We start from the raw sequence: 20,238 nt of genomic DNA, 5'->3' as shown, positions 1-20,238 counted from the left end.
ATCATGTGGTGTGTCAGCACGATGAACTGTCGCAATGGTGCATACTCAGGGAGAACACTTATACCTTGAAATTTTAGTAAGGGATCATCTTATAATGCTACCGCCATACTAAGCAAAATAAGATGCATAAAAGATAAACATCACATGCAATCAAAATATGTGACATGATATGGCCATCATCATCTTCTGCCTTTGATCTCCATCTCGAAAGCACCGTCATGATCTCCATCATCACTGGCTTGACACCTCGATCTCCATCATAGCGTCGTGGCCATCTCGCCAACTATTTCTTTACAACTATCGCTAACGCAAAGTGAAAAAGTAAAGCAATTACATGGCTTTGCATTTCATACAATAAAGCAACAACCATAAGGCTCCTGCCAGTAGCCGATAACTTTTACAAAACATGATCATCTCATACAATAACGTATATCATATCATGTCTTGACCATATTGAAGGAAATATGCCCTAGAGGCAATAATAAAGTTGTTATTTGATATTTCCTTATATCATGATAAATATTTATTATTCATGCTAGAATTGTATTAACAGGAAACTTGATACATGTGTGGATACATACACAAAACACCGTGTCCCTAGTAAGCCTCTACTAGACTAGCTCGTTAATCAAAGATAGTTAAGTTTCCTAACCATAGACATGTGTTGTCATTTGATGAACGGGATCACATCATTAGGAGAATGATGTGATGGACAAGACCCATCCGTTAGCTTAGCATAATGATCATTCAGTTTTATTGCCATTGCTTTCTTCATGACTTATACATATTCCTTTGACTATGAGATTATGCAACTCCCGGATACCGGAGGAATACCTTATGTGCTATCAAACGTCACGACGTAACTTGGTGATTATAAAGACGCTCTACAGGTATCTCCGAAGGTGTTTGTTTGGCTGGCATAGATGGAGATTAGGATTTGTCACTCCGAGTATCGGAGAGGTATCTCTGGGCCCTCTCGGTAATGCACATCATAATAAGCCTGGCAAGCAAAGTGACTAATGAGTTAGTTGCGGGATGATGTATGACGGAACGAGTAAAGAGACTTGCCTGTAACGAGATTGAACTAGGTATGAAGATACCGACGTTCGAATCTCGGGCAAGTAACATACTGATGACAAAGGGAATAACGTATGTTGTCATAACAGTTCGACCGATAAAGATCTTCGTAGAATATGTGGGAGCCAATATGAGCATCCAGGCTCCGCTATTGGTTATTGACCGGAGAGGTGTCTCGGTCATGTCTACATAGTTCTCGAACCTGTAGGTTCCGCATGCTTAAACGTTCGATGATGATTTGTATTATATGAGTTATGTCATTTGGTGACCGAATGTTGCTCGGAGTCCTGGATAAGATCATGGACATACGAGGAGTCTCCAAATGGTCGAGAGGTAAATATTGATATATTGGATTATAGTATTCAGACACCAGAAATGTATCGGGTACATATCGGAGTATCGGGGGGTTACCGGACCCCCCCGGGGGGGGTGAAGATATGGGCCATATGGGCCACGGGAGGGAGGCACACTAGCCCACATAGGGGTGGCGCGCCCCCCACAAGGGAGGATTCCGAACTGGACTAGGGGAGGGGGCGGCGCTCCCCTTTCCTTCTCCCTCTCTCTCTCTCTCCGTCCCCCTTTCCCCCTCCGGTAAAAGGAAGGGGGGGGGGCGAATCCTCCTAGGAGACCAAGTAGGACTCCTCCTACTTGGGGCGCGCCTAGGGCCGGCCTCCTCCCCTCTCCCTCCTTTATATATGGGGGTGGGGGCGCCTCTAAGACACATCAATTGTTCCAAGCCATTTGTGGCACCCCCCTCCATAGTTTACGCTTCCGGTCATATTCACGTAGTGCTTAGGCGAAGCCCTGCGTGGATAACTTCACCATCACCATCACCGTCACCATGCCATCGTGCTGACGGAACTCTCCCTCGACACTTTGCTGGATCAAGAGTTCGAGGGACGTCATCGAGCAGAACGTGTGTAGAACTCGGAGGTGCCATACGTTCGGTACTTGATCGACCGAAACGAGAAGATGTTCGACTACATCCACCACGTTAATCAAACGCTTCCGCTTTTGGTCTATGAGGGTACGTGGACACGCTCTCCCCCTCTCGTTGCTATGCATCTCCTAGATAGATCTTGCGTGAGCGTAGGAATTTTTTTGAAATTGCATGCTACGTTCCCTAATAGTGGCATCCGAGTCAGGTCTATGCGTAGATAATATGCATGAGTAGAACACAAAGAGTTGTGGGCGGTGATAGTCATGTTGCTTACCACCAACGTCTTATTTTGATTCGGCGGTATTGTTGGATGAAGCGGCCCGGACCAACCTTACATGACCACGTTCATGAGACCGGTTCCACCGACAGACATGCAACTAGTTTTGCATAAAGGTGGCTGGCAGGTGTCTGTTTCTCCAACTTTAGTTGAATCAAATTTGACTGCGGCCGGTCCTTATTGAAGGTTAAAACAGCAAACTTGATAAATCACCATTGTGGTTTTGATGCGTAGGTAAGAACGGTTCATGCTAGAAGCCCGTAGCAGTCACGTAAAACTCACAACAACAAAGTAGAGGACGTCTAACTTGTTTTTGCAGGGCATGTTGTGATGTGATATGGTCAAGACATGATGTGATATACGTTATTGTATGAGATGATCTTGTTTTGTAAAAGTTTTCGGCAACTGGCAGGAGCCTTATGGTTGTCGCTTTATTGTATGAAATGAAAACGCCATGTAATTGCTTTACTTTATCACTATGCGTTAGGGATAGTTGTAGAAGCAATAGTTGGCGAGACGACCACGACGCTACGATGGAGATCAAGTTGTCGAGCCGGTGACGATGGAGATCATGATGATGCTTTGGAGATGGAGATCAAAAGCACAAGATGATGATGGCCATATCATGTCACATATTTTGATTGCATGTGATGTTTATCTTTTGTTCATCTTATTTTGCTTAGTACGGCGGTAGCATTATAAGATGATCCCTTCACTAAATTTCAAGGTATAAGTGTTCTCCCTGAGTATGCACCGTTGCGAAAGTTCTTCGTGCTGAGACACCACGTGATGATTGGGTGTGATAAGCTCTACGTTCACATACAATGGGTGCAAGACAGTTTTGCACATGCGGAATACTCGGGTTAAACTTGACGAGCCTAGCATGTACAGACATGGCCTCGGAACACTTGAGACCGAAAGGTCAAACATGAATTATATAGTAGATATGATCAGCATAGAGATGTTCACCATTGATGACTACTCCATCTCATGTGATGATCGGAGATGGTTTAGTTGATTTGGATCACGTATCATTTAGATGACTTGAGGGATGTCTATCTAAGTGGGAGTTCTTAAGTAATATGATTAATCGAACTTAATTTATCATGAACTTAGTCCTGATAGTATTTGCATATCTATGTTGTAGATCAATAGCTTGCGATGTAGCTCCCCGTTTATTTTTGATATGTTCCTAGAGAAAAATAAGTTGAAAGATGATAGTAGCAATGATGCGGACTGGGTCCATGATCTGAGGATTATCCTCATTGCTGCACAGAAGAATTATGTCATTGATGCACCGCTAGGTGACGGACCTATTGCAGGCGCAGATGCAGACGTTATGTACATTTGGCAAGCTCGCTATGATGACTACTTTATAGTTTAGTGTGCCATGCTTTACGGCTTAGAACCGGGACTTCAAAAAAGTTTTGAACGCCACAGAGCATAGAAGATGTTCCAAGAGCTGAAATTGGTATTTCAGACTCATGCCAGAGTCGAGAGGCATGAGACCTCTAACAAGTACTTTGCCTACAAGATGGAGGAGAATATCTCAACCAGTGAGCATTTTCTCAGAATGTCTGAGTACTACAATCGCTTGAATCAAGTGGAAGTTAATCTTCCAGATAACATAGTGATTGACAGAGTTCCCTAGTCACTATCACCAAGTTACTGGAACTTCATGATGAACTATAATATGCAAGGGATGAAGAAAACGATTCCCGAGCTCTTTGCGCTGCTAAAATCGGCAAAGGTAGAAATCAAGAAAGAGCATCAAGTGTTGATGGTTAACAAGACCACTAGTTTCAAGAAAAGGGGCAAAGGAAAAGAAAGGGAACTTCAAGAAAGAATGGCAAGCAAGTTGCCACTCCCATGAAGAAACCCTAAGCTAGACCTAAGCATGAAACTGAGTGCTTCTACTTCAAAGGGAATGGTCACTGGAAGCGGAACTACCCCAAATACTTGGCGGATAAGAAGGATGGCAAAGTGAACAAAGGTATATTTCATATACATGTTATTGATGCGTACTTTACTAGTGTTCATAGTAACCCCAGGGTATTTGATACCAGTTTAGTTGATAAGATTAGTAACTCAAAACAGGAATTGCAAAATGAACAGAGACTAGTTAAAGGGCGAGGTGACGATGTGTGTTGGAAGTGATTCCAAGGTTGATAAGATCACCATCGCACACTCCCTCTACCTTCGAGATTAGTCTTGAACCAAAATAAATGTTATTTGGTGTTTGCGTTGAGCATGAATATGATTGGATCATGTTTATTGCGATACGATTATTCATTGAAGTCAGAATAATTGTTGTTCTGTTTACATGAATAAAACCTTCTATGGTCATACACCCAATGTAAATGGTTTATTGAATCTCGATCGTAGTGATACACAAATTCATAATATTGATGCCAAAAGATGCAAAGTTGATAATGATAGTGCAACATATTTGTGGCACTGCCGTTTAGGTCATATTGGTGTAAAGCGCATGAAGAAACTCCATACAGATGGATTTTTGGAATCACTTGATTATGAATCATTTGATACTTGCGAACCATGCCTCATGGGCAAGATGACTAAAACTCCGTTCTCCGGAACAATGGAGCGAGCCACTGACTTATTGGAAATAATACATGCCAATGTATGCGCTCCGATGAGTGTTGAGGCTTGCGGCGGGTATTGTTATTTTCTTATCTTCACAGATGATTTGAGCAGATATGGGTATATCTACTTGATGAAACACGAGTCTGAAACATTTGAAAAGTTCAAAGAATTTCAGAGTGAAGTGGAGAATCATCGTAAAAATAAAATAAAGTTTGTACGATCTGACCGCGGAGGCGAATATTTGAGTTACGAGTTTGGCCATCATTTAAAACAATGTGGAATAGTTTCACAACTCACGCCACCCAGAACACCACAGCATAATGGTGTGTCCGGACATCGTAACCCTACTTTATGAGATATGGTGCGATCTATGGTGTCTCTTACCGATTTACCACTATCGTTTTGGGGTTATGCATTAGAGACAGCTGCATTCATGTTAAATAGGGCACCGTCTAAATCCATTGAGACGACACCTTATGAACTGTGGTTTAGCAAGAAACCTAAGCTGTCGTTTCTCAAAGTTTGGGGTTGCGATGCTTATGTGAAAAAGCTTCGGCCCGATAAGCTCGAACCCAAATCGGAGAAGTGCGTCTTCATAGGATACCCAAAAGAAACTATTGGGTACACCTTCTATCACAGATCTGAAGGCAAGATCTTTGTTGCTAAGAATGGATCCTTTCTAGAGAAGGAGTTTCTCTCGAAAGAAGTGAGTGGGGGAAAGTAGAACTTGATGAGGAAATTGTACCTTCTCTCGAATTGGAAAGTAGCTCATCACAGAAAACCATTCCCGTGATGCCTGCACCAACTAGTGAGGAAGCTAATGATAATGGTCATGAAACTTCAGATAAAGTTACTACCGAACCTCGTAGGTCAACCAGAGCACGTTCCGCACCAGAGTGGTACGGTAATCCTGTTCTGGAAGTCATGTTACTAGACCATGACGAACCTATACAAACTATGAGGAATCGATGATGAGCCTAGATTCCGATAAATGGCTTGAGGCCATGAAATCCGAGATAGGATCCATGTATGAGAACAAAGTATGGACTTTGATTGACTTGCCCGATGATCGGCGAGCCATTGAGAATAAATGGATCTTCAAGAGGAAGATGGACGCTGATAGTACTGTTACAATCGACAAAGCTCGAATTGTCGCAAAAGTTTTTTTGACAAGTTCAAGGTGTTGACTACGATGAGATTTTCTCACTCGTATCGATGCTTAAAGTCTGTCCGAATCATGTTAGCAATTGCCGCATTTTATGAAATCTGGCAAATGGTGTCAAAACTGCATTCCTTAATGGATTTATTAAAGAAGAGTTGTATATGATGCAACCAGAAGGTTTTCTCAATCCTAAAGGTGCTAACAGAGTGTGCAAGCTCCAGCGATCCATCTATGGACTGGTGCAAGCATCTCGGAGTTGGAATCATGCTTTGATGAGTTGATCAAAGCCTATAGTTTTATACAGACTTGTAGTGAAGCCTTCATTTACAAGAAAGTCAGTGGGAGCACTATAGCCTTTCCGATAAGTATATGTGAATGACATATTGTTGATCAGAAATGATGTAGAATTTTCTGGAAAGCACAAAGGAGTGTTTGAAAGGAGTTTTTCAAAGAAAGACCTCGGTGAAGCTACTTACATATTGGGCATCAAGATCTATAAAGATAGATCAAGATGCTTGATAAGACTTGATGAGTAGATAGCTTGATAAGATTTTGAAGGAGTTCAAAATGGATCAGTCAGAGAAGGAGTTCTTGCCTGAGTTGTAAGGTATGAAGTCGAGTAAGACTCAAAACCCAACCACGGCAGAAGATAAAGAGAGAATGATAGTCATTCCCTATGCCTCAGCCATAGGTTCTATAAAGTATGCCATGCTGTATACCAGACCTATTGTGTACCTTGCCATGAGTTTGGCAAAGGGGTACAATAGTGATCCAGCAGTAGATCACTGTACAGCGGTCAAAATTATCCTTAGAGAACTAAGGAAATATTTCTCGGTTATGGAGGTGATAAAGAGTTCATCGTAAAGAGTTACGTTGATGCAAGCTTTAAGACCGAACTGGATGAATCTGAGTCTCAATCTGGATACATATTGAAAGTGGGAGCAATTAGCTAGAGTAGCTCCATGCAGAGCATTGTAGACATAGAAATTTGAAAAATGCATACGGATCTGAATGTGGCACACCCATTGACTAAACTTCTCTCACAAGCAAAACATGATCACACCTTAGTACTCTTTAGGTGTTAATCACATGCCGATGTGAACTAGATTATTGACTCTAGTAAACCCTTTGGGTGTTGGTCACATGGCGATGTGAACTATGGGTGTTAATCACATGGTGATGTGAACTATTGGTGTTAAATCACATGGCGATGTGAACTAGATTATTGACTCTAGTGCAAGTGGGAGACTGAAGGAAATACGCCCTAGAGGCAATAATAAAGTTGTTATTTTATATTTCCTTATATCATGATAAATGTTTATTATTCATGCTAGAATTGTATTAACTGGAAACTTGATACATGTGTGGATACATAGACAAAACACTGCGTCCCTAGTAAGCCTCTACTAGACTAGCTTGTTAATCAAAGATGGTTAAGTTTCCTAACCCTAGACATGTGTTGTCATTTTATGAATGGGATCACATCATTAGGAGAATGATGTGATGGACAAGACCCATCCGTTAGCTTAGCATAATGATCGTTCAGTTTTATTGCTATTGCTTTCTTCATGACTTATACATATTCCTTTGACTATGAGATTATGCAACTCCCGGATACCAGGAGGAATACCTTGCATGTTATCAAACGTCACAATGTAACTGGGTGATTATAAAGATGCTCTACAGGTATCTCCGAAGGTGTTTGTTGGGTTGGCATAGATCTAGATTAGGATTTGTCACTCCGAGTATCGGAGAGGTATCTCTGGGCCCTCTCGGTAATGCATTAATAAGACTTGCAAGCAAAGTGACTAATGAGTTAGTTGCGGGATGATGTATTACGGAACGAGTAAAGAGACTTGCCGGTAACGAGATTGAACTAGGTATGAAGATACCGACGATCGAATCTCGGGCAAGTAACATACCGATGACAAAGGGAATAACGTATGTTGTCATAACGGTTCGACCGATAAAGATCTTCATAGAATATGTGGGAGCCAATATGAGCATCCAGGTTCCGCTATTGGTTATTGACCGGAGAGGTGTCTCGGTCATGTCTACATAGTTCTCGAACCCGTAGGGTCCGCACGCTTAAAAACGTTCGATGACGATTTGTATTATATCAGTTATGTGATTTGGTGACCAAACGTTGTCCGGAGTCCCGGATAAGATCACGGACATGACGAGGAGTCTCGAAATGGTCGAGAGGTAAATATTGATATATTGGATGATAGTATTCAGACACCAGAAGTTTTTCAGAATGTATCGGGTACATATCGGAGTACCGGGGTGGTTACCGGAACCACCCGGGGGAAGATATGGGCCATATGGGCCATAGGAGGGAGGCAGACCAGCCCATATAGGGGTGGCGCGCCCCCCACAAGGGAGGATTCCGAATTGGACTAGGGGAGGGGGCGGCGCTCCCCTTTCCTTCTCCCTCTCTCTCTCCGCCCCCCTTTCCCCCTCCGGTAAAAGGAAAGGGGGGCGAATCCTCCTAGGAGACCAAGTAGGACTCCTCCTACTTGGGGCGCGCCTAGGGCCGGCCTCCTCTCCTCTCCCTCCTTTATATATGGGGGTGGGGGCGCCTCTAAGACACATCAATTGTTCCAAGCCATTTGTGGCGCCCCCCTCCATAGTTTACGCTTCTGGTCATATTCACGTAGTGCTTAGGCGAAGCCCTGCGTGGATAACTTCACCATCACCATCACCGCCACCATGCCATCGTGCTGACGGAACTCTCCCTCGACACTTTGCTGGATCAAGAGTTTGAGGGACGTCATCGAGCAGAACGTGTGTAGAACTCGGAGGTGCCATACGTTCGGTACTTGATCGACCGAAACGAGAAGATGTTGGACTACATCCACCACGTTAATCAAACGCTTCCGCTTTTGGTATATGAGGGTACGTGGACACGCTCTCCCCCTCTCGTTGCTATGCATCTCCTAGATAGATCTTGCGTGAGCGTAGGAATTTTTTTGAAATTGCATGCTACGTTCCCTAATAGTGGCATCCGAGTCAGGTCTATGCGTAGATAATATGCATGAGTAGAACACAAAGAGTTGTGGGCGGTGATAGTCATGTTGCTTACCACCAACGTCTTATTTTGATTCGGCGATATTGTTGGATGAAGCGGCCCGGACCAACCTTACATGACCACGTTCATGAGACCGGTTCCACCGACAGACATGCAACTAGTTTTGCATAAAGGTGGCTGGCAGGTGTCTGTTTCTCCAACTTTAGTTGAATCAAATTTGACTGCGGCCGGTCCTTGTTGAAGGTTAAAACAACAAACTTGATAAATCACCATTGTGGTTTTGATGCGTAGGTAAGAACGGTTCATGCTAGAAGCCCGTAGCAGTCACGTAAAACTCACAACAACAAAGTAGAGGACGTCTAACTTGTTTTTGCAGGGCATGTTGTGATGTGATATGGTCAAGACATGATGTGATATACGTTATTGTATGAGATGATCTTGTTTTGTAAAAGTTTTCGGCAACTGGCAGGAGCCTTATGGTTGTCGCTTTATTGTATGAAATGAAAACGCCATGTAATTGCTTTACTTTATCACTATGCGTTAGCGATAGTTGTAGAAGCAATAGTTGGCGAGACGACCACGACGCTACGATGGAGATCAAGTTGTCGAGCCGGTGACGATGGAGATCATGATGATGCTTTGGAGATGGAGATCAAAAGCACAAGATGATGATGGCCATATCATGTCACATATTTTGATTGCATGTGATGTTTATCTTTTGTTCATCTTATTTTGCTTAGTACGGCGGTAGCATTATAAGATGATCCCTTCACTAAATTTCAAGGTATAAGTGTTCTCCCTGAGTATGCACCATGCGAAAGTTCTTCGTGCTGAGACACCACGTGATGATTGGGTGTGATAAGATCTACGTTCACATACAACGGGTGCAAGACAGTTTTGCACATGCGGAATACTCGGGTTAAACTTGACGAGCCTAGCATGTACAGACATGGCCTCGGAACACTGGAGAACGAAAGGTCAAACATGAATTATATAGTAGATATGATCAGCATAGAGATGTTCACCATTGATGACTACTCCATCTCATGTGATGATCGGAGATGGTTTAGTTGATTTGGATCACGTATCATTTAGATGACTTGAGGGATGTCTATCTAAGTGGGAGTTCTTAAGTAATATGATTAATTGAACTTAATTTATCATGAACTTAGTCCTGATAGTATTTGCATATCTATGTTGTAGATCAATAGCTTGCGATGTAGCTCCCCGTTTATTTTTGATATGTTCCTAGAGAAAAATAAGTTGAAAGATGATAGTAGCAATGATACGGACTGGGTCCATGATCTGAGGATTATCCTCATTGCTGCACAGAAGAATTATGTCATTGATGCACCGCTAGGTGACGGACCTATTGCAGGCGCAGATGCAGACGTTATGTACGTTTGGCAAGCTCGCTATGATGACTACTTTATAGTTTAGTGTGCCATGCTTTACGGCTTAGAACCGGGACTTCAAAAAAGTTTTGAACGCCATAGAGCATAGAAGATGTTCCAAGAGCTGAAATTGGTATTTCAGACTCATGCCAGAGTCGAGAGGCATGAGACCTCTAACAAGTACTTTGCCTACAAGATGGAGGAGAATATCTCAACCAGTGAGCATTTTCTCAGAATGGCTGAGTACTACAATCGCTTGAATCAAGTGGAAGTTAATCTTCCAGATAACATAGTGATTGACAGAGTTCCCTAGTCACTATCACCAAGTTACTGGAACTTCGTGATGAACTATAATATGCAAGGGATGAAGAAAACGATTCTCGAGCTCTTTGCGCTGCTAAAATCGGCAAAGGTAGAAATCAAGAAAGAGCATCAAGTGTTGATGGTTAACAATACCACTAGTTTCAAGAAAAGGGGCAAAGGAAAAGAAAGGGAACTTCAAGAAAGAATGGCAAGCAAGTTGCCACTCCCATGAAGAAACCCTAAGCTAGACCTAAGCATGAAACTGAGTGCTTCTACTTCAAAGGGAATGGTCACTGGAATCCGAACTACCCCAAATACTTGGCGGATAAGAAGGATGGCAAAGTGAACAAAGGTATATTTCATATACATGTTATTGATGCGTACTTTACTAGTGTTCATAGTAACCCCAGGGTATTTGATACCGGTTTAGTTGATAAGATTAGTAACTCAAAACAGGAATTGCAAAATGAACAGAGACTAGTTAAAGGGCGAGGTGACGATGTGTGTTGGAAGTGATTCCAAGGTTGATAAGATCACCATCGCACACTCCACAGTTTACGCCTCGGGTCATATTCACGTAGTGCTTAGGCGAAGCCCTGCGCGGATAACTTCACCATCACCGTCACCATGCCGTCGTGCTAATGGAACTCTCCATCGACACTTTGCTGGATCAAGAGTTCCAGGGACGTCATCGAGCTGAACGTGTGCAAAACTCGGAGGTGCCGTACGTTCGGTACTTGATCGGTCGGAACGAGAAGTCGTTCGACTACATCAACTGCGTTAATGAAACGCTTCCACTTTCGGTCTACGAGGTATCATGGACACACTCTCCCCCTCTCCTTGCTACGCATCTCCTAGATAGATCTTGCGTGAGCGTAGGATTTTTTTTGAAATTGCATGCTACGTTCCCCAACACATATCACATCACAACATGCCCTGCAAAAACAAGTTAGACGTCCTCTACTTTGTTGTTGCAAGTTTTACGTGGCTGCTACGGGCTTCTAGCAAGAACCGTTCTTACCTACGCATCAAAACCACAACGGTTATTTATCAAGTTTCCTGTTTTAACTTTCAACAAGGACCGGCCACAGTCAAATTCGATTCAACAAAAGTTGGAGAAACAGACACCCGCCAGCCACTTTTATGCAAAACTAGTTGCATGTCTGTCGGTGGAACCGGTCTCATGAACGTGGTCATGTAAGGTAGGTCCGGGCCGCTTCATCCAACAATACCACCGAATCAAAATAAGACATTGGTGGTAAGCAGTATGATGATCACCACCCACAACACTTTGTGTTCTACTCGCGCATATCATCTAAACATAGACCTGGCTCGGATGCCACTGTTGGGAAACGTAGCATGCAATTTCAAAAAAATTCCTACGCTCATGCAAGATCTATCTAGGAGATGCATAGCAATGAGAGGGGGAGAGTGTGTCCATGTACCCTCGTAGACCAAAAGCGGAAGCATTTGATAACGCGGTTGATGTAGTCAAACTTCTTCTCGTTCCGACCGATCAAGCACCGAATGTACGGCACCTCCGAGTTCTGCACACATTCATCTCGATGATGTCCCTCGAACTCTTGATCCAGCAAAGTGTCGAGGGAGAGTTCCGTCAGCACGATGGTGTGGTGACGATGATGGTGAAGTGATCCGCGCAGGGCTTCGCCTAAGCACTACGAGAGATATGACCGGAGGCGTAAACTGTGGAGGGGGGCGCCGCACACGGCTAACAATTGTTGGTGTGTGTTCTAGGCACCCCCTCCCCAAGTATATATAGGTGGGAGGGGGAGGGGAGCTGCCATGGGGCGCCCCAAGTAGGAGGAATCCTACTTGGGCCCCTAGTCCAATTCGCCCCCCTTACCTTATTACCGGAAGGGGGAAAGGGAAGAGAGGGGGGAGGAAGGAAAGGGGGGGGGGGTGAACCCCCTCATCCTTCTCCTATTCGGCCTCCTTCCTTAGGGGGGAGGGGGGCGAGCCACCCCTTCTGGGCTGGTGTGCTCCCCTCCTATGGCCCATATGGCCCATTAATCCCCCGGAGGGTTCCGGTAACCCCCCCGGTACTCCGATATGTACCCGGTACACCCCGAAACACTTCCGGTATCCGAATATCATCGTCGTATATATGAATCTTTACCTCTCGACCATTTTGTGACTCATCGTCATGTCCATGATCTCATCCAGAACTCCGAACAACATTCGGTCACCAAATCACATAACTCATATAATACAAAATCATCATCGAATGTTAAGCGTGCGGACCCTACGGGTTCGATAACAATGTAGACATGACCGAGACACCTCTCCCGTCAATAACCAACAGCAGAACCTGGATGCTCATATTAGTTCCCACATATTCTACGATGATCTTTATTGGTCGTACCATAATGACAACATACGTTATTCCCTTTGTCATCGGCATGTTACTTGCCTGAGATTTGATCGTCGGTATCTTCATACCTAGTTCAATCTCGTTACCGGCAAGTCTCTTTACTCGTTCCATAAGACATCATCCCGCAACTAACTCATTAGTCACATTGCTTGCAAGGCTTCTTATGATGTGTATTACCGAGAGGGCCAGAGATACCTCTCCTATACTCAGAGTGACAAATCCTAATCTTGATCTATGCCAACCCAACAAACACCTTCGGAGATACCTGTAGAGCATCGTTATAATCACCCAGTTATGTTGTGACGTTTGATAGCACACAAGGTATTCCTCCGGTATCCGAGAGTTGCATAATCTCATAGTCAAAGGAATATGTATATGACATGAAGAAAGCAATAGAAATAAAACTTAACGATCAATGTGCTAAGCTAATGAATGGGTCTTTTCCATCACATCATTCTCCTAATGATGTGATCCCGTTCATCAAATGACAACACATGTCTATGGTTAGGAAACTTAACCATCTTTGATTAACGAGCTAGTCTAGTAGAGGCTTACTAGGGACACGGTGTTTTGTCTATGTATCCACACATGTATCAAGTTTCCGGTTAATAAAATTCTAGCATGAATAATAAACATTTATCATGATATAAGGAAATATAAAATAACAACTTTATCATTGCCTCTAGGGCATATTTCCTTCACTTCAGGGGGTGCTCCAAAAAACTCTAGAAGCTGGAGTTGAGTGGAAATTACCCACCACTGTCACCAGTAAGTGGATACCCCTTCGTTTCTCCCCCCTCATCTAATAAAATAGATCCTTTCCACCAAATTTATCATTCTTGAAGTTGGAGCTAGATGGAAGCCAAACGTTCTCTTTGGCAGTGCTACAACTTCTGTATGAAACTGCTCCAAAGTGAATTTAGTGGAGTGAAACTAATTTTGATGAAGCGGAGCAGTCCCAAACAGGCCCTTATATGTATATTTATTTTCTAGAAATAAGACTAAAAGATAACTAATCATATATTATGTTAGTTTTTAATGTAATACAGACACAGACGTTCATACACTATGGGAAAATGTAAGCACAAAAGTCAATTTGAGGACTTGAACCCTGATGAGTTGGGGATGACACTGTCCTCCTAACCATCCAACCATAGGTCAGTTCACATATATTATCTTGTACTCTCATCCCTATATTATGATGGATCTAAGATAAAACTGACTTATCAGCCACTATAAATGTCCATATAATAATAAGGGAGACAGATAAGAGGATATATTTAACTTGGGAGAGAGATTTGAGGGAAGATCTCACGAGCCCCACATTAAAATCAAGGTGAAGGGGATTGATACATCTCTGATGTCTACTATGCAACTTGTTCTTGTAGACTCGTGTTGGGCCTCCAAGTGCAGAGTTTTGTAGGACAGTAGCAATTTTCCCTCAAGTGGATGACCTAAGGTTTAAATCCGTGGGAGGCGTAGGATGAAGATGGTGTCTCTCAAACAACCCTGCAACCAAATAACAAAAAGTATCTTGTGTCCCCAACACACCGATACAATGGCAAATTGTATAGGTGCACTAGTTTGGCGAAGAGTACAAGTGTAATATGGATAGTAGATGTTGGTTTTTGTAATATGAAATATAAAAACAGCAAGGTAACCAATAGTAAACGGGCACAAAAACGGTATTGCAATGCTTGAAAATGAGGCCTAGGGTCCGTACTATCGCTAGTGCAATCTCTCAACAATGCTAATATAATTGGATCATATAACCATACCTCAACGTGCAACGAAGAATCACTCCAAAGTTCCTATCTAGCGGAGAACATAAGAAGAATTCGTTTGCAGGGTACGAAACCACCTCGAAGCTATTCTTTCCGATCGATCTATACAAGAGTTCGTACTAAAATAATCACCAAATAATTACAGATTCATGATACCCAATCCAACACAAAGAACCTCAAAGAGTGCCCCAAGATTTCTACCGGAGAAACAAAGACAAGAACGTGCATCAACCCCTATGCATAGATTACCCCAATGTCACCTCGGGAATCCGCGAGTTGAGTGCCAAAACATATATCAAGTGAATCAAAATGATACCCCATTGTCACCACGGGTATTCATATGCAAGACATATATCAAGTGCTCTCAAATCCATTAAAGTATTCAATCCGATAAAATGAAATATCAAAGGGAAAACTGATCAATTCATCAGAAGAAGATAGAGAGGGGAAAACACCATATGATCCAATATATTAAAAAAGCCCCTGATACATCAAGATCATGCCATCAAGAACACGAGAGAGAGAGAAATTAAACACATAGCTACTGGTACAAACCCTCAGCCCCAAGGGTGGACTACTCCCTCCTCATCACGGTGACCGCCGAGATGATGAAGATGGCCACCGGTGATGATTCCCCCCTCCGGCACGGTGCTGGAATGGGGTCTAGATTGGTTTTCATGGATACAGAGGCTTGCGGCGGCGGAACTTCTGATCTAGGGTTACCCCAAGGGTTTTTGTAATATTTGACGATTTATAGGGCGAAGAGGGGGTACGGGAGGCCACCGAGGTGGGCACAACCCACCTTGGCGCGCCTGGGCCCCCAGGCGTGCCCTGGTGGGTTGTGCCCCCCTCGAGGCACCCCCCAGGTGCTTCTCTGGCCCACTGGATGTCTTGTGGTACAAAAAAATCTCCAAAAAAATCCACAGCATTTGGACTCCGTTTGATATTGATTTTCTGCGATGTAAAAAACAAGCAAAAGACAACAACTGGCACTGTCCACTATGTCAATAGGTTAGTCCCAAAAAATGATATATAGTTGCTATAAAATGATTGTAAAACATCCAAGAATAATAATATATTAGCATGAATACTTAATAAATTATAGATACATTGGGGACGTATGAGCATCCCCAAGCTTAATTCCTACTCGTCCTCGAGTAGGTAAATGAGAAAAGAAATAATTTATGAGGTGTGAATGCTAGCAAAGTGCACAAGTTTGACCAATGAAAATTTCAATCACTTTTCCTAGCATCATAACAGAATTCTTTCTTATAAGACTTCTCATATTAAAGTAGCAACCACTTCACACTTTAAGGTTCAAACAATGAATTCTCTTGAAACTCAACAACCTATGTTCTCAGTCACCAAGCAATTGCAATTCAACTTATTCAACAAAGTCTAAGTAAGAGCTCCACATACTGAATCATAATGTAGTCTTCCATGATTGCTACTACTCAAAGCATATTGTTAGAACAAATGCATCCATCGAACACAGAGAAAGATAGGGGCTTAATATTTTGCCTCCCAACTCATTTATCATAGAGATAATTGTCAACAATAATAAATCATGATCAAATATATTTGACTGGTCATATGCGCCTAGATATTTCCCCACCACATGGTGCTTGCCAACTAGAGAATAATTGAGGTTGAAATGAGAATTTATACAATTGACTCTTTGCATAAAAGTAAATACTGAAAAGTAAAAGATAGGCCCTTCGCAGAGGTAAGCAGAGGTTGCCATGCGCTTTTTATTTGGATGCCCAAGCTCTTAATGCAAAGGAACGTCACGTTATATTGCCCCTTATGATAGCAACCTTTATTATGCAGTCCGTCGCTTTTATTACTTTGCCATCACAAGTTCGTACAATGCTAAATTTTCCCTTACATTAACATATCAAACATATTTAGGAGCAATTTTTATTGCTTTATGCACCGATGACAACATACTTGAAGGATCTTATTCAATCCATAGATAGGTATGGTGGACACTCATGGCAAGAAACTGGGTTTAAGGGTTTTTGTATGCACAAGTAGTATCTCTACTTAGTACGAATTTTTGGCTAGCAAAAGATCCTAGGCAAACACCACATGTTGGAGGATCCATGACAATATAACTTCTATGCAAATATACCCAAACATAACTCATTACGTTGTCTTCCTTGTCCAACTTCAAATAATTTGCTCAAGTTTGAAAATAATTAATGGGTATTCACAATCATAGAAGATGTCTAAGATAATATATTTGCATGTGAAAGTTCTCTTCCTTATAGTAATCATTCATGAATTACTTGTATGACCAATATTGTAATTGTCAAGCTTCAAAAGATTTCACTTTCTAAACCCAATGTGAAGCTACTACTAGGCATGATATCAAGATATAATTTCAACTTCATTACATTCAATTTATTCAACAATTTACTCATAGGATATAAGTGAAGCACAAGAGTAAATGACAAGCTACTCCAAAAAGATATAAGTGAAGATCAAGCGAGTAGTTATGTAAATGGGTAGCTATTTGAGGACTCTCTCTTATTTAAAGGTTTCAGATCTAAGTATTTTATTAAAACAGTAAGCAAAACATAACAAAATGACATTCCAAGAATAGCACACATCATGTGAAGAAGCAAAAACTTAGGCTCAACCGATACTAACTGATAATTGTTGAAGAAGAAAGGTGGGATGCCTACCGGGGCACCCCAAGCTTAGATGCTTGAGACTTCTTGAAATATTATCTGGGGGTGCCTTGGGCATCCCCAATCTTGATCTTTTTTTTCTCATTAATTCCACTCATATCACGGTTTTCCTAAATCTCAAAAACTTCATCCACACAAAACTCAACAAGAACTCGTGAGATAAGTTAGTATAAATCAATGCAAAACCTTATCATTCTCTACTGTAGAAAATCACCAAAATTATTATTCAAAATTGCATATTAAATGCCTCTACATATTTAATACTCCTATCCTCAAATAGAATCATTAAACATGCAAACATATGCAAACAATGCAAACATAACAGCAATCTGCCAAAATAGTACAGTCTGTAAAGAATGCAAGAGTATCAATACTTCTTTAACTCCAAAAATTATGAAAATTTACCACACTCCAGAAAATTTATCAGAGATTATTGTGCAAAAAGTTTCAGCATTTGATCATATTCTGACTTTTCTAGGGAATTTTTGCAACAGCGATAAACTTTCTGTTTTGAAACAGCAACATGTATACTTGCAAAATAAGCATGGGAAAGGCTATCCTTGCCACTTTTATCGAAATAAAAGATACAAAACATTATTCTAAATAACAGAAATCAAATACTAATAAAATAAAATGACGCTCCAAGAAAAACACATATCATGTGATGAATAAAAATGTAGCTTCAAGTAAGGTTACCGATAATGTTGGAGACGAAAGAGGGGATGCCTTCCGGGGCATCCACAAGCTTAGTTGCTTGGATCTTCCTTGAATATTACCTTGGGGTGCCTTGGGCATCCCCAATCTTAGGGTATTGTCACTCCTTATTCTCCTCATATCGACATCTCACCCAAAACTTGAAAACTTCAATCACACAAAACCTAACGGAACTTCGTGAGATAGGTTAGTATGATAAAGAGCAAACCATTTCACTTTGGTACTGTCAAAGACAAGATTCATAATTGCTTCCACACACAATGCCTACTGTATTATATCATTTCTACAATTTATATTGAGCAATATAAGTCATAGAAACTAGGAAACAAGCAAACTATGCATTTAACATAGAATCTGTCAAAAACAAAACAACCTAGAGTAATCTATACTCCAACCATAATTATGCTAGTCCAAAAATTCTTAAAAATTAGGAAAACGTAGGGAATTTGTATATCTATCACCTGTAAAAACTTCAAATCAAAATCATGTTCCAGTGAATTTTAGAAATTCCTGGACTGGGCGCAAAAGTTTCTGTTTTTGCACAGATTCAAGTCAACTATCATCCACACTATCCCAAAGGCTTTACTTGGCACTTTATTGAAACAAAAGCAATAAAACATGATTACTACAGTATCATAACCATGTGAACACACAAAAACAGTAGGTAAAAGTGTTGGGTTGTCTCCCAACAAGCGCTTTTCTTTAATGCATTTTTACCTAGGCATGATGATTTCAATGATGCTCTCATAAAAGATAAGAACTGAAACATAACAAGAGCATCATGAAGCATATGACTAGCATATTTAAGTCTAACCCGCTTCCTATGCATAGGGATTTTGTGATCAAACAATGCATGAGAGCAAGAATCAACTAGCATAGGAAGGCAAAACAAACATAACTTCAAGATTTTGAACACATAGAGAGGAAACTTGATATTATTGCAATTCCTACAAGCATAAGTTCCTCCCTCATAATAATTTTCAGTAGCATCATGAAGAAATTCAACAATATAACCATCACATAAAGCATTCTTTTCATGACACAAAAGCATAGAAAACTTATTACTCTCCACATAAGCAAATTTCTTCTCATCAATAGTAGTGGGAGCAAACTCAACAAGATAACTATCATGAGAGTGAAAATTAAAATCATGATGACAAGTTTCATGGTTATAATTATTCTTTATATCATACATGTCATCACCATAATCATCATAGATAGAAACTTTGTTATCATAGTCAATTGAAGCCTCATCCAAAATGGTGGATTCATCATTAAAGAAAGTCATGACCTCTCCGAATCCACTTTCATCATTATAATCATCATAAATAGGAGGCATGCAATCATTATAACAAATTTGCACATCAAATCTTGGGGCACTAGAAATATCATCTTCATCAAACATAGCATCCCCAAGCTTATGGTTTTGCATATCATTAGCATCATGGATATTCAAAGAATTCATACTAACAACATTGCAATCATACTCATCATTCATACCAAGCATTCTATTGAATCCTTCTTCTATCAATTGAGAACAATTTTCCTTTCCATCATTTTCACGAAAGACATGATAAAGATGAATAATATGATGCAACCTCAATTCCATTTTTTTGTAGTTTTCTTTTATAATCCAAACTAGTGATAAAACAAGAAACTAAAAGATTCAATTGCAAGATCTAAAGATATACCTTCGAGCACTCACCTCCCCGGCAACGGCGCCAGAAAAGAGCTTCGTTAACGGGATGTGAGTGCCGCTTACCTAACTTCCCCGGCAACGGCGCCAGAAAAGAGCTTGATGTCTACTACGCAACTTGTTCTTGTAGAATTGTGTTAGGCCTGCAAGTGCAGAGTTTTGTAGGAC

The sequence above is a fragment of the Triticum aestivum genome, chromosome 5D (assembly GCF_018294505.1).
Source record: "Triticum aestivum cultivar Chinese Spring chromosome 5D, IWGSC CS RefSeq v2.1, whole genome shotgun sequence".
NCBI lineage: Eukaryota > Viridiplantae > Streptophyta > Magnoliopsida > Poales > Poaceae > Triticum > Triticum aestivum.
This window is presented reverse-complemented; position numbering follows the sequence as displayed.